Source organism: Furipterus horrens, unplaced genomic scaffold (genome assembly GCF_987537825.1).
Source record: "Furipterus horrens unplaced genomic scaffold, mFurHor1.1.pri manual_scaffold_33, whole genome shotgun sequence".
Classification (NCBI taxonomy): domain Eukaryota; kingdom Metazoa; phylum Chordata; class Mammalia; order Chiroptera; family Furipteridae; genus Furipterus; species Furipterus horrens.
In genome coordinates, this window is record NW_028327203.1 from 78,112 (window position 1) to 91,965 (window position 13,854).

General features: G+C 47.6%; 1 long non-coding RNA gene across 5 annotated transcripts in view; it reads right to left on the reverse strand.

Moving 5' to 3' along the window:
* Nucleotides 1-209: 209 nt before the first annotated feature.
* LOC149990039 (uncharacterized) overlaps nucleotides 210-13,854 on the reverse strand; it is a 28,823-nt gene continuing 15,178 nt past the window's right edge. For 3 of the 5 annotated variants that reach the window (XR_016508972.1, XR_016508975.1, XR_016508971.1), the window contains exons 4-12: nucleotides 13,705-13,787; nucleotides 12,036-12,257; nucleotides 10,433-11,471; nucleotides 10,186-10,268; nucleotides 8,517-8,738; nucleotides 4,801-4,927; nucleotides 3,613-3,704; nucleotides 1,764-1,913; nucleotides 210-576 (exon numbers count right to left, since the gene is read on the reverse strand). This is a non-coding gene — a long non-coding RNA (uncharacterized LOC149990039). Of the gene's footprint in view, nucleotides 577-1,763; nucleotides 1,914-2,183; nucleotides 2,578-3,612; nucleotides 3,705-4,800; nucleotides 4,928-8,516; nucleotides 8,739-10,185; nucleotides 10,269-10,432; nucleotides 11,472-12,035; nucleotides 12,258-13,704; nucleotides 13,788-13,854 lie in introns of those variants that run through there. The other 2 variants (XR_016508974.1, XR_016508973.1) reach the window with 2 other exon arrangements.

A 13,854-nucleotide genomic window follows, 5' to 3' on the forward strand; every position in this document is an offset into this window, starting at 1 on the left:
CACGTACGCTTGGAAGTCCCAGTCAGTGTCTTCAATTACACAGGTTCTACTCACAAAACGAAGGCTAGGAGTTCCATACTATACACATGTAATACTAAGACTCACAAAGACACTTGCAAAGTTCTCTGTCCTTATATATCTGTAGCCTTCTCTACGGCTTCACTAAACCCATAATGTAAAAACGGGCCGGCGCCTTGTAAAACTAGTCACGTGGCAGAACCGAGGGACTAGAGCGAGGCTGCTCCACGCTGTGGGGGTGCCCACCCTAATCACCGTTTGAGGAGCAAAGGAGATACACTTGGGACATATCTACTCTGCCCCTTCCCATGCAGAACACACCCTGCGTGACATGTGTCTGCCGTGCGGTTCCGAGAACCCCGCCCACTGCGCGTGTCCGCTCCATCCCCAGTCCTGAGCTAGAGGCAGAGGACTTGATGCTCCTGGGGTACTTCCGTCGGGGGTGGTAGCATGATCTTGGGTGGCTGGGGGTCATTTTGTGAGGCTTTCGTGTTTCTGACCAGCGGAGGATGAGGCTACTCATATTCCAGGACCTGTCTGTGGTAGAACAGCAGGTATCTGTGGGGGCAAAGACAGAGCACGTTTACAGCCTCATCCATGAGAACTCAAGGCAAAACCAACCTCCCCTCCAGAACCTTGGCACGCTGGCCTCAGCACTCATCAGTGGTCTGATTTCTTGCTCAGACAGTTTTGGGTTCTTAGTCCCCAAGGAGGAGGATCCTCAGCTAGGTCGTGGCAGTGCCTCCCCCGCCCAATGCCAGAGCCCTTACGTCTGACCCCCGCTCATTCACCAGGAAGCCCCAAGTCCTGTCAGTCCTGCCTCCCACACAGCTCCTGGATCAGCTTCTCCTGTCCAGGGCTGCCAGGCCCTCGGGGTCAGTGTCTGGTCCTGTCCGGGGCTGCCAGGCCCTCGGGGTCAGTGTCTGGGGTCCTGTCCGGGGCTGCCAGGCCCTTGGGGTCAGTGTCTGGTCCTGTCCGGGGCTGCCAGGCCCTCGGGGTCAGTGTCGGGGTTCCTGTCCGGGGCTGCCAGGCCCTCAGGGTCAGTGTCGGGGGTCCTGTCCAGGGCTGCCAGGCCCTCGGGGTCAGTGTCGGGGGTCCTGTCCGGGGCTGCCAGGCCCTCGGGGTCAGTGTCTGCAGTCCTGTCCGGGGCTGCCAGGCCCTCGGGGTCAGTGTCTGCGGTCCTGTCCGGGGCTGCCAGGCCCTCGGGGTCAGTGTCGGGGGTCCTGTCCGGGGCTGCCAGGCCCTCGGGGTCAGTGCGACTTCCGGTAAGGCTCTTGCACCGTGTTCCATTTAATCGCCTGTGGCTCTGCCCCCGTAACTGACCCAAGTGTGTCCTCTCCGATGCAGACTCTCTGCCAAGGGGGCGCCCTCCCAGCTGGGAATACACAGACGCACCTCGCAGACCACGGCAGCGCCTCCCTGGGGCTGAGACCCGACCCCCACTGGTGGTGCTGTGCCAGGAGTGAGGAAAACGGAGCTGAGAGAGGAGCTGCTGAACGACCCCTGTGTCAGCTCACGTCGCGGCTCGAGCAAACAGCCACCACCCCATGCTCTGGGTAAGGCGTGGATCAAGTGTGCTGCTCAGGGACCCTGCCTCCTAGCCAGTGACCAGCTGAGGCTGGCATCCTGTCCAGAGCCAGCCTCGCTCCTTTGGCCACCAAAGGTGCACTTTCCTGAATGGCACTTAGAAACAGAGGCGGCCCCGGGCTTGGACGCACACAGGGAACCGAGCTGCCCCCACGCACCCCTCACTGTCCAGCACGGCTTCAATGGTGGCCTTGGTGATGATGGCGTCGTCACACTTGAACCACTGGTCCTTGTGCTGCCAGATGAAGCTGGTGTAGTGGCTGCTCTCCAGGGTCCCCTGGTGGTTGACAATGGCAAACAAGGAGTACCTGGTTTGGGGGCAAAGAAGTGGGGAGAGATGCAACGGTTAACTGTTTTACCCTCGTCAGAAACCACGCAGCACATGCAGCCAGAGGCCTGCACAGTGAGGGTGCCTCACCGACCCCCAGGAGTAACACCCGGGATTGAAGCCTGTGTCCAGGGGCTCAGAGAAAGAGGGAGCCTGTGCGGCCTCCACGCTGCAGGGTGGGAGACACTGGCACCGCTCTCTGCCTCACACCGTCTGCCACACCGGTGGTAGAAAGGCAGGCAGAGCAGAGCAGAGCAGAGGCCTCGTCACAGTGCCGGCCAAGGAAGAGGCCACGGGGCTTTCACTCCGGAACTGCAATGGCCAGACTGACCCTCACTCACACCCAGGGGCCAGGAAAGGGCACTGATGGTAAAGGTGTGAACAGTCCTTTCTCAGTAGAGGGCTCAAGTGTTTTCCAGAGAGGCCGATGGACAGTAGGACAGGAAGCAGGCCAGTGGCCAGGAGAAACAGCCCTGCCACGGCCACTCAGAAACACAGCCATGTCCCCGGAAGGGCTGGGGCCGCCCTGCAGCTCCCCGCTCAGCCCCCCGGGGCCGGGCGCACACACGGGCGCTACTTCCTTGTTATCATTGCCGAGGCTGTCTGACGGCTGCTGGGACTGCCTATTCGTCCTGCTCTCTTTGCTGCAACAAACAACAGCAAAACTCAGCACACCGAAACTAACTAGAGCCGCAGTGTTCAACCATCTTCATCCGATGGCGCACATAAACTCATTGCTGACGTTTTCTGGCACACCAAAAAATAGCTTCTAATTTTTGCCCCCCTGACAAAAAACAAACAAACAAACAAACAAACAAACAAACGAGTGTAATTTTGATTCATTCACACTGGACGGCGATTGTGTTGGCTGTCGTTTTTTTATTTGACAACCTAAGGGAAAGAGGTCCGTGCCCCTGACTAGTCAGGAGCTGCATGTTTTACAGATTCATGCGGTGCACTGGGTGAAAGTCACTGAACTTGGACGATAATACCAGTATTACCGGGGCTCACTATGCCAGACACTGTGTTGGATTCATTTTATATACAACTCTGCTTTTTATGCAGAGATTACTCCTGTTTAGGGGAAGAAACCAAGGCCCGGGCTGGTGCGGTGAAGGGCCGAGCGCACACCTGCTGTTAGGCGTGCGGCCAGCCCACGTCCCTGTGGCCGGTCACCTCCCAGCAAGGAATGAAATCTTCCCTGGGCCCTTCCAAGGGAGCACAGACCTGCCAACAGCTTTTAGCTTTTAGCTACCAACCCCGCGGTCATTTGTTACAGGGGTCCTAGGAAACCAACATGCAGCCCATGTATTAGTAACTATTGTGGGTTTTTTTGAGGGTAAATTTTAAGTGGCCTTGATGTCAAGATTTGAAAATAAGATAAATGGGATCTACAAACGCAGTGTGCCTACATTCCAAAACCAGCGCCCTCAGCTGAAACGCTGCCTTCGCCCAGCGACGCCACCTTGCTCTCTCAGGGCGGAGAGCTGATGAAGGCTGCGGAGGAAACCCCGCAGCTGAAACAGGGCATCTGAGGAGAAGCAACGCAGCAAACGCCAATGTGTCCCAGGTGAAGACCAGGACAGTAGCTGGCGTTAGTGTTGTGGCTGTATCAGTGCCTACAACTGTCTCATCAGTGAGCGCCCAGAGCCGCAGCCTCCCGACGAACCCTCCCCTACCTGGACGCCATGAAGGGGGTCATGTCCAGGACCAGCGGGAAGGACACGTAGGTGGTAATCTTCCGCCTCCGTTTGGCCGAGTGCTCAAATCACTACAGGCACGGGGAGAGAAGAGGAATGGCCTGTAAGGGGCTTCCTCCAAGGAAGACCCCCAACGGGCATTTCATTAACTTTCTGATTGCCTTCTGGCCGCATCTGGGCCTTACAGAGGCAGTAAAACACAATATCTATAGAAATCTAATTTATGGGGTTCAAGCCAAGTCTTGAAATGAAGAGACTGTTCAAAGTGATAAATACCCAGTGTACCAAAAAGTTGTTTTACGACAAACTCAGCCAAGTGCAAGGTAGTAGAGAAAAGAAGCAATATCCATAACCCCTGGGAGCAATAACAAACATATGGTTCCTTTCACTAGAGACTCCTCTGATTACATCAGAGGTTACCAAATCCACAAAGGAAGCTAGGAATGGTTTCTTGTTTTGTGTTTTAACACATTTAAAGTCAAAATAAAGAAAAATATGAAACAAGCCCTGGCTGCTGTGGCTCAGTGGATTGAGCGTCGGCCTGCAAGCCAAGTGTCGCTGGTTCGATTCCCAGTCAGGGCACATGACTAGGTTGCACTTCAGGTCCCCAGTTGGGGGCACGAGTGAGAGGCAACCACACAGGGATGTTTCTCTCCCTCTCCTTCTCCTTTCCCCTCTCTCTAAAAATAAAATAAATAAACAAACAAATAAACTATTTAAAAAAAAAAAGAAAAAGAAAAATATGAAACAGATCATATGCCTGTGAACCCAAAATACTATTAGACCCTTTACCGGAAAAACTTCTGACCCCTGGACTAGGTCATAACCCCAAGGGTCTTTGTTTACTTTTAAGTAAGGAAAAACAGGAAACTTGGGGTGAGAATGGAAGAATTTAGGTAGGAGTAGTAAAACCTTAACAACCTCACCCCCAGTGGAGCACCGCACAGCCTACTTTCATTCTGCAGTAATGACTTTTTGTTCACAACGGATGTCGCATGGCAACAGAAGACAGGGGAAGCGTTACAACTTACCACCACTTATTGCTTTAGCACTTTTCGGGAGTCGCTGCAATTACAAAGTGCACTCTGTACACCAAACCGACAGGCTCTAAGTTTTACTAGGGACTAAAAATTGAGTCTGCTACTAGAGTTTTTCTGAAATACTTACTTTGAGATGGAGACAGGCTACAATAGGCAATTTCTTCCTGGTGAGCTGTTTGGTGGACTCCTGGTAGCTATGACAACCACTACATTCGATCTTAGCACTGCTTCCTAAGTGCTCTGGCCTGGTAAATCTACAAGGCATTAAAAAATATATTTTCAAGAAAAAAATATGGAAGAGGTAAGAGGGAAAAGAATTACTTTATCACTTTCGGTGCATTAATTTCCCTACTAAAAACATACATACGTAACATACAACCTTCACCTTCTCTCCTTCTCACGTTAAAAAATACCTTACAGCTGAATCGATAAGAAAACAAGACCCACATATATGCTGTCTACAAGAGACCCACCTCAGAACAAAAAAAGTAAAGGAATGGAATGTGATATTTCATGCAAATAGAAATGGAAATAAAAAACTGGGATAGCAATACTTATATCAGACAAAATAGACTTTAAAACCAAGGCTATAGTGAGAGACAAAAAAGGACACTACGTGATGATAAAGGGATAAACTTTTATGCACCCAACATCGGAGCACCCAAATATATAAAGCAAACCTTTGTAGATTAAGAGAGAGAGAGACTGACAGAAATACAGCCACAGCAGGGGATTTTAACACTGCACTGACGTCAGTGGATAAATCTTTCAAACAGAAAATCTACGAGAAAACAGTGGCCTTTAATGACACACTAAATCAATGTATTTAATTAATATCTTCAGAGCATTCACCCCAAAGCAGCAGCATATACATTCTTTTCAAGTGCACGTGGAACGTTGTCTAGGACATGTCAGGACACAAAGCAAGTCTAAATGAATTTAAGAATGATACCGTATCAAGCATACTCTCTTGCTAAAATGATATGCAACAAGAAAAAAACTTAAAAAGGCAAAAATATGGAGACTAAATAACATGTTACTAAACAGTGAATGGGTTAACAATGAGATCAAGGAAGAAATCAAGATACCTTGAAACAAATGAAAATGAGATCACAACCACCCACAGTCTATAGGACACGGGGAGAGCAGTCCTAAGAGGGAAGTTCACAACATTACAGGCCTACCTCAAGAAGCAAGAAAAAGCTCAGATAAATAATCTAACCTAACAATAGGAAAATAAAATAAAATAAAATAAAGCCAAAGTGAGCATAAGAAAGGAAATAATAAAGATCAGAGCAGGAATAAATAAAATAGTCTAAAAAAAATACAGAAGTTTAATGAAACCAAGAGCTATTTCATTTGAGAAGATAAACAAGACTGACAAACCTTCAACCAGATTCAACAAGAAGAAACGAATAAGAAGAAGTAACAACGGACACCACAGAAATACAAAGGTTATAAGACAAATTAGGAACAACTATATGCCAACAAACTGGACAGTCCGGACAAAATTCCTAAACACATACCATCTTCTCATATTGAATCAGGAAGAATCAGAAGAACCGAATAGGCTGATTACAATTAATGAAAACAAAAGCAGACATTTAAAAACTCCCAACAAACAACATAAGTCCTGGACCAGGTGGCTTCCCAGGTAAAGTTAACCAAACATTCAAAAGAACTAACACGTCTTGTACTCAACTATTCCAAAACATATCAAGAGAAGGCAACACTTCCAAGCTCATTTTATAAGGCCAGCATTATCCTAATTCCAAAACCCAATAAAGACACTACACAAAGATAGAAAATTATAGACCAATATCCCTGATGAACATCAACACTAACGTCCTCCACAAAATAGAGCAAACCGATCCAGCAATGCATTAAGAAGGTCACACACCATGATCAAATGGGATTTTTTTCCCAGATGCAAGGTTGGCACAATATCCACAAAACAATAAACACGATACACCACATAGGGAAAATGAAGGATAAAAACCTTATGATCCTATCAATAGAGGCAGAAAAAGCATTTGATTAAATGCAGCATCCACTTATGATTAAAAATTCTCAGCAAATGGAAGTAGAGGGAACATACCTCAATATAACAAAGGCAACATGTGACAAAGCCACAGGCAACACCGTATTCAACAGACAAAAAATAAAAGTGTCTCTTAGGATCAGAAACAAGACACGGATGTCCGCTTTCACCAGTCTTATTCTATACAGTACTGGACGTCTTAATCACGGCAATCAAGCAAGAAGAAAGAACAGACAAACAAATTATAAAGAAAGAAGTAAAACTGTCATTATTTGCAGTCATATGTACTATATATAGAGAACCCTAAAGATTCCATGAAAAACTACTAGAACCGATAAATACCCGGAAATCGGTTGCATTTTTATATGCCAATAACGAACTATCAGAAAAAGAAACTAAGAAAATGATCCCATTTATAACTGCAACCAAAAAAAAAAAAAAAAAGAGCAAAAAAGTCCTGAGAAATAAATTTAACCAAGGATGTAAAAGATCTAAAGTCAGAAAAGTGTAAGGGCTCTGAAGAAACTGAAGAAGACAGAAGATGAAGCGTATACTCTGTTCATGAACAAGAAGCATCAGCGTCACTAAAATGTCCATAGTAACCAAAGCCATCTACAGCTTCAACGCAATCCCTAACAAGACAGCAATGGCGCATTTCACAGATCTAAAACAAATATTCCAAAAACGTATATGGAAACACGGAAGACCCTGAAAAGCCTCAGCAGTTGAAAGAAAGAACAACAAAGCAGGAGGGACCGCAATACTCGACCTCACACTACACTGTGAGGCCACAGTGAACGAGACAGCCCGGCACTGGCACAAAGCCAGGAAAGAACAAACACCGGGCAGAAGAGTCTCTTTAATAAGTGATGTTGGGAAAACCGGACAGGGACATGCAAACAAATGAAACTAGATCAGCTTCTGACACCATACACAAGAATAAACGCAAAATGGATGAAAGACGTACACGTAAGACTCAAAACCATAGGTAGTAAAATATCAAACATTTCTCGTAGCAATATTTTTTTAATATATGTCCTCAGGCAAGAGAAACAAAAGAAAAACGGAACAAATGTACTGCAGCAAACTAAAGTTTTTGCAGAGCTAAGAAAACCATCAACAAAATGAAGACAACCTACTGCACTTCCGGTGAAGATGGAAGTGTAAGAAGACACACTTTACCTCCTCATGTAACCACAGGAAAAGTCACAACTACCTTCAAAACAAGGGCAGGTCACTGGAGCCAGGTCACAGAGGGCACATCATACTGGGCATGTCACAGATAGCAGGTAAGAGAGGGCAGGACACGGAGTCACAGAGGGCACATCATACCGGGCATGTCACAGATAGCAGGTAAGAGAGGGCAGGACACGGAAGGCAGGTGACTGAGGCAGGTCACACAGAGCTGCTCACTGATGGCAGGAATGAAGCAATACTGGGTTGAAATAGCCAACTTGCCTTCATCATGCCATTGACTTCAGAAACACCAGAACGTTCAAGCCACAGGGAACAAGGATGAAAGGTCCCCATAGCATGCCCTTCTTCACTTAACAGGCACCGATGTCAGTCTCAAGTGCTTTACATGAGAAACGACACGACCTTCTGGCAGTGCACAAAGAGCACACCCACCCAGCTCCAGCTCTCGCGGAACACTGACTGCGTATTTTGCATTGAATTATTACAGGACAACAGAGAAGCCACCAGATGGTAGAGAAGTAAAAAATCACACTCGATATATAACAACATAAATTAAAAAGGCAGAAAAAGGCGAAATTCTAAAGATTATAAAAAAACGAACTTACTTTTTTTTTGATGTTATTCCTCGTGTTTATTGTTTTTTACTTTTTGTCCTGAAATGAGCTGGCGCGGCCCTGACGAACCGGTGCGGCGAGTTGTGTGGCCATCGTCCCGCAAAGTGAAAGGTCGTCCGTTCCATTCGCGGTCAGGTTCAGTCCCCAGGCGGGTGGCATTCCAGAGGCAATGGGTCGATGGTTCTCTCCCTCTCTCCTTCCTCTCGTCTCTCTCTAAAAATAAATGAAAGTCTTTACAAACCAAGTTTGTGCATTTCCGAAGCTTTCGTAGGCAACCCAAGACAAAGTAGGCATTTACTTAACTTTATTCCCTACTTACACTAAAATAAACAGACCAAAGGCAGGCCTGAATAAAAGACTTCATTATATCAATTATATTGCTTAAGAGAGTTATATTAATTATGACTCTTTCGTACTGGATCCCAACACCTATCCCTTTTCATCTCCCATACCGACAAATCGGAAAAGCAAAACACAACAAAGAGATAACACCCATCGAGTCTACAAGGAGCTTAGGACCAAGGCATAAATTCCATGCCCTGGGTTCTATGGGTGGGTATATACACAGTCAGTGTACATCTGTGCATCTTGTCACTTAGAGACACTCGGTTACCTGTCGCCGGTCTGCATGTTCTCTTCCCTCACAAGGCCCACTCCCTCTTTTACATTCCTCAGGAGAGTCTGTTTGTTTTCAAATCCTGAGGGTTTCCTGGATTGTCCTTCTCACTGCTCTGGCACTGACTATCTGACAACCATGCTAGTGAGAGAAATGCCTTCAGCTTGCCATTTCCTTTGGCTTTTACTTCTGACACTGTTGACAGATGTCCCCCATGGTCCCCAGCCTGGCCCACCTGCACCCAGCCCTCGCTCCCCCTCCCCTGGCCTTCCCCACACTACTGCCTGTGACGGGCTGGGCACATCGCTGCTTTCTCCATCATCACTTACAGCCGGTGCCACCGCCTTCGGGAAAACGCAGTCATTTGCGTCATATTTACAGGTTCCAGAGGCATCTCATCCCTCAGCTCAAAGGACTACTGACACCAATGCTGAACTCGTTTACGTGTCAGCTCAGTCATAGGAAGTACGGCACTTTCTTCACTTTGCAAAACGACTCTGATGCTGACAGTCTACACCTGTCAAGAGCCGTGCACAAACAAAGGGCTCTGTACCATTTCGACATCATTACATTATGCTTTTCATGTTACACTGACTTAGTGAGGTAACTGTTTCCAAAAGTAGTGAAACCAAGGAACTAAGAGGGAGAAACAAGAAGGTGAAACCGGGTTGGGACCCCGAACCCTAACGGTTCCTGTGCAGCAGTTGGGACAACAGATGAAGAGCAAAGGCAGACGTGCACATCCCTCAATCAGCTAATTTGGTAGACATAGGAATGGAGACATTATCAGAAACTGTTTGCTGAAAGAGCAGCTGCCGGTGCAAAGCCAGAGGAGAGCACATGGGAGCTCGTTTTCCAAATATGCTCCTTCTTTTGTAGCATGCTGTTCCACTGTGCCCCAAAGATGCACAGAGCTAGAGCAGTAATAACATACGGAAAGGTGAAATCATACCTCCTTCGCTTTTGAAACGAGTTTGGCCTTGATGGAGAGATAAAGTGTGTTCGCGCTCAACAACGGTCTTAAGGGCTGCGAGAAAGCCTTACCTTTTCTAGATGGCTCTTCCTGACGACCGCGGGCTTTTCTAAGCAGGTTTCTGCTACCCGGTCTCCACGGTGCCTCACGCAGTCTGTGGAGGTAAGTTTTAGGTTGGGATCACTGTGCGCACGAAAAGCAAACTCTTACGATGTCTCACTCACTACCGGGACTATACAAAAGTCTCCTAGGGCAGTGAAGCCGGTTCCACTCAGGGGCATAGAAGTTTGCTAAGATCATGGAAGCATCACAAAGTACCTCAATCCTTCTGACCGGCTGAGGTCTTCTACTCCTGTCGGTGCGTATTACTTTGCTTGCAGCCTCCACTCGATCCAATGAAAAACAAACAAAACCAAAACAATGCATGAGAAAATATCCAACAAGTCCACTTTTTCCGTTCTAATTCAAAAGAAAGACAACAGGTTATATGCCACCATGTACACAACCAAAGGACCAGAAGCCCTCGGATACCAAAAAACAGTCCCCTTACGAAGGAAACTGGTAAAGGGGTCATAATCTCGGCACGGCTGCCCTTTAAAACCTTCTCATTGGCTCAGTGTTGTCAGGAAAAAAAAAAAGTGAGATGTTATCGGTACATCCTAGGCTTTGAGAAATATTCACAAATTGTGAACCAACTTGGTGGAATCACAGCAACTAAAGATACAAAAACTGACTATAGTCACAACACATGTCCTTAGAATTCCGGAGACCTAAGGCCGGTCACAGAGGTCGGGTCACAGATGGCAGAACTGAGGACAGGACACACAGATCACATCACTGAGGGCAGGTCACAGAGGGCTGGTCCTGATGGAAGTACTGAGCGAAGGTCACTAGAGCAAGTCACTGAGCGAGGTCATAGAGGGCAAGTCACAGACGGCAGGTCACAAAAGACAGATGACAGAGGGCAGGTCATGAAGGAGGTCACAGATGTGAGGGAGAGCATACAGGGCAAGACCCTGAGGGAGGTCAAAGAGAGCATGTTACTGAGGCAGTCAAAGAGGGCAGGGCAGTGAGTGAGGACACAGGGCCAAGTCACGGAGGGTAGGTCACCGGGGCATCTCATGGAAGTCATGTCACTGAGGGAGGTCATGGGGAGCAGGTCACAAATACCACATGAAGGAAGCCAGAACTTAGAGCAGGTCACAGATGCCTGGTCACAGTGGACAGTCACTGAGTACAGGTCACAGATGGATGGTCCCAGAGGGCAGTTCACAGAGAGCAGGTCACAGACAGCGGTCATAGCATGTTACTGAGGGAGGTCATAGAATGCAGGTCAAGGAGGGCAGGTCACAGGAGCCTAGTCAAAGAATGAAGGTTTCAGAGGGCAAGGTCACAGACAGCAGGTCACTAGGGCAGGTCACTGGAGCCAGGTCACAGAGGGCACATCATACCGGGCATGTCACAGATAGCAGGTAAGAGAGGGCAGGACACGGAAGGCAGGTGACTGAGGCAGGTCACACAGAGCTGCTCACTGATGGCAGGAATGAAGCAATACTGGGTTGAAATAGCCAACTTGCCTTCATCATGCCATTGACTTCAGAAACACCAGAACGTTCAAGCCACAGGGAACAAGGATGAAAGGTCCCCATAGCATGCCCTTCTTCACTTAACAGGCACCGATGTCAGTCTCAAGTGCTTTACATGAGAAACGACACGACCTTCTGGCAGTGCACAAAGAGCACACCCACCCAGCTCCAGCTCTCGCGGAACACTGACTGCGTATTTTGCATTGAATTATTACAGGACAACAGAGAAGCCACCAGATGGTAGAGAAGTAAAAAATCACACTCGATATATAACAACATAAATTAAAAAGGCAGAAAAAGGCGAAATTCTAAAGATTATAAAAAAACGAACTTACTTTTTTTTTGATGTTATTCCTCGTGTTTATTGTTTTTTACTTTTTGTCCTGAAATGAGCTGGCGCGGCCCTGACGAACCGGTGCGGCGAGTTGTGTGGCCATCGTCCCGCAAAGTGAAAGGTCGTCCGTTCCATTCGCGGTCAGGTTCAGTCCCCAGGCGGGTGGCATTCCAGAGGCAATGGGTCGATGGTTCTCTCCCTCTCTCCTTCCTCTCGTCTCTCTCTAAAAATAAATGAAAGTCTTTACAAACCAAGTTTGTGCATTTCCGAAGCTTTCGTAGGCAACCCAAGACAAAGTAGGCATTTACTTAACTTTATTCCCTACTTACACTAAAATAAACAGACCAAAGGCAGGCCTGAATAAAAGACTTCATTATATCAATTATATTGCTTAAGAGAGTTATATTAATTATGACTCTTTCGTACTGGATCCCAACACCTATCCCTTTTCATCTCCCATACCGACAAATCGGAAAAGCAAAACACAACAAAGAGATAACACCCATCGAGTCTACAAGGAGCTTAGGACCAAGGCATAAATTCCATGCCCTGGGTTCTATGGGTGGGTATATACACAGTCAGTGTACATCTGTGCATCTTGTCACTTAGAGACACTCGGTTACCTGTCGCCGGTCTGCATGTTCTCTTCCCTCACAAGGCCCACTCCCTCTTTTACATTCCTCAGGAGAGTCTGTTTGTTTTCAAATCCTGAGGGTTTCCTGGATTGTCCTTCTCACTGCTCTGGCACTGACTATCTGACAACCATGCTAGTGAGAGAAATGCCTTCAGCTTGCCATTTCCTTTGGCTTTTACTTCTGACACTGTTGACAGATGTCCCCCATGGTCCCCAGCCTGGCCCACCTGCACCCAGCCCTCGCTCCCCCTCCCCTGGCCTTCCCCACACTACTGCCTGTGACGGGCTGGGCACATCGCTGCTTTCTCCATCATCACTTACAGCCGGTGCCACCGCCTTCGGGAAAACGCAGTCATTTGCGTCATATTTACAGGTTCCAGAGGCATCTCATCCCTCAGCTCAAAGGACTACTGACACCAATGCTGAACTCGTTTACGTGTCAGCTCAGTCATAGGAAGTACGGCACTTTCTTCACTTTGCAAAACGACTCTGATGCTGACAGTCTACACCTGTCAAGAGCCGTGCACAAACAAAGGGCTCTGTACCATTTCGACATCATTACATTATGCTTTTCATGTTACACTGACTTAGTGAGGTAACTGTTTCCAAAAGTAGTGAAACCAAGGAACTAAGAGGGAGAAACAAGAAGGTGAAACCGGGTTGGGACCCCGAACCCTAACGGTTCCTGTGCAGCAGTTGGGACAACAGATGAAGAGCAAAGGCAGACGTGCACATCCCTCAATCAGCTAATTTGGTAGACATAGGAATGGAGACATTATCAGAAACTGTTTGCTGAAAGAGCAGCTGCCGGTGCAAAGCCAGAGGAGAGCACATGGGAGCTCGTTTTCCAAATATGCTCCTTCTTTTGTAGCATGCTGTTCCACTGTGCCCCAAAGATGCACAGAGCTAGAGCAGTAATAACATACGGAAAGGTGAAATCATACCTCCTTCGCTTTTGAAACGAGTTTGGCCTTGATGGAGAGATAAAGTGTGTTCGCGCTCAACAACGGTCTTAAGGGCTGCGAGAAAGCCTTACCTTTTCTAGATGGCTCTTCCTGACGACCGCGGGCTTTTCTAAGCAGGTTTCTGCTACCCGGTCTCCACGGTGCCTCACGCAGTCTGTGGAGGTAAGTTTTAGGTTGGGATCACTGTGCGCACGAAAAGCAAACTCTTACGATGTCTCACT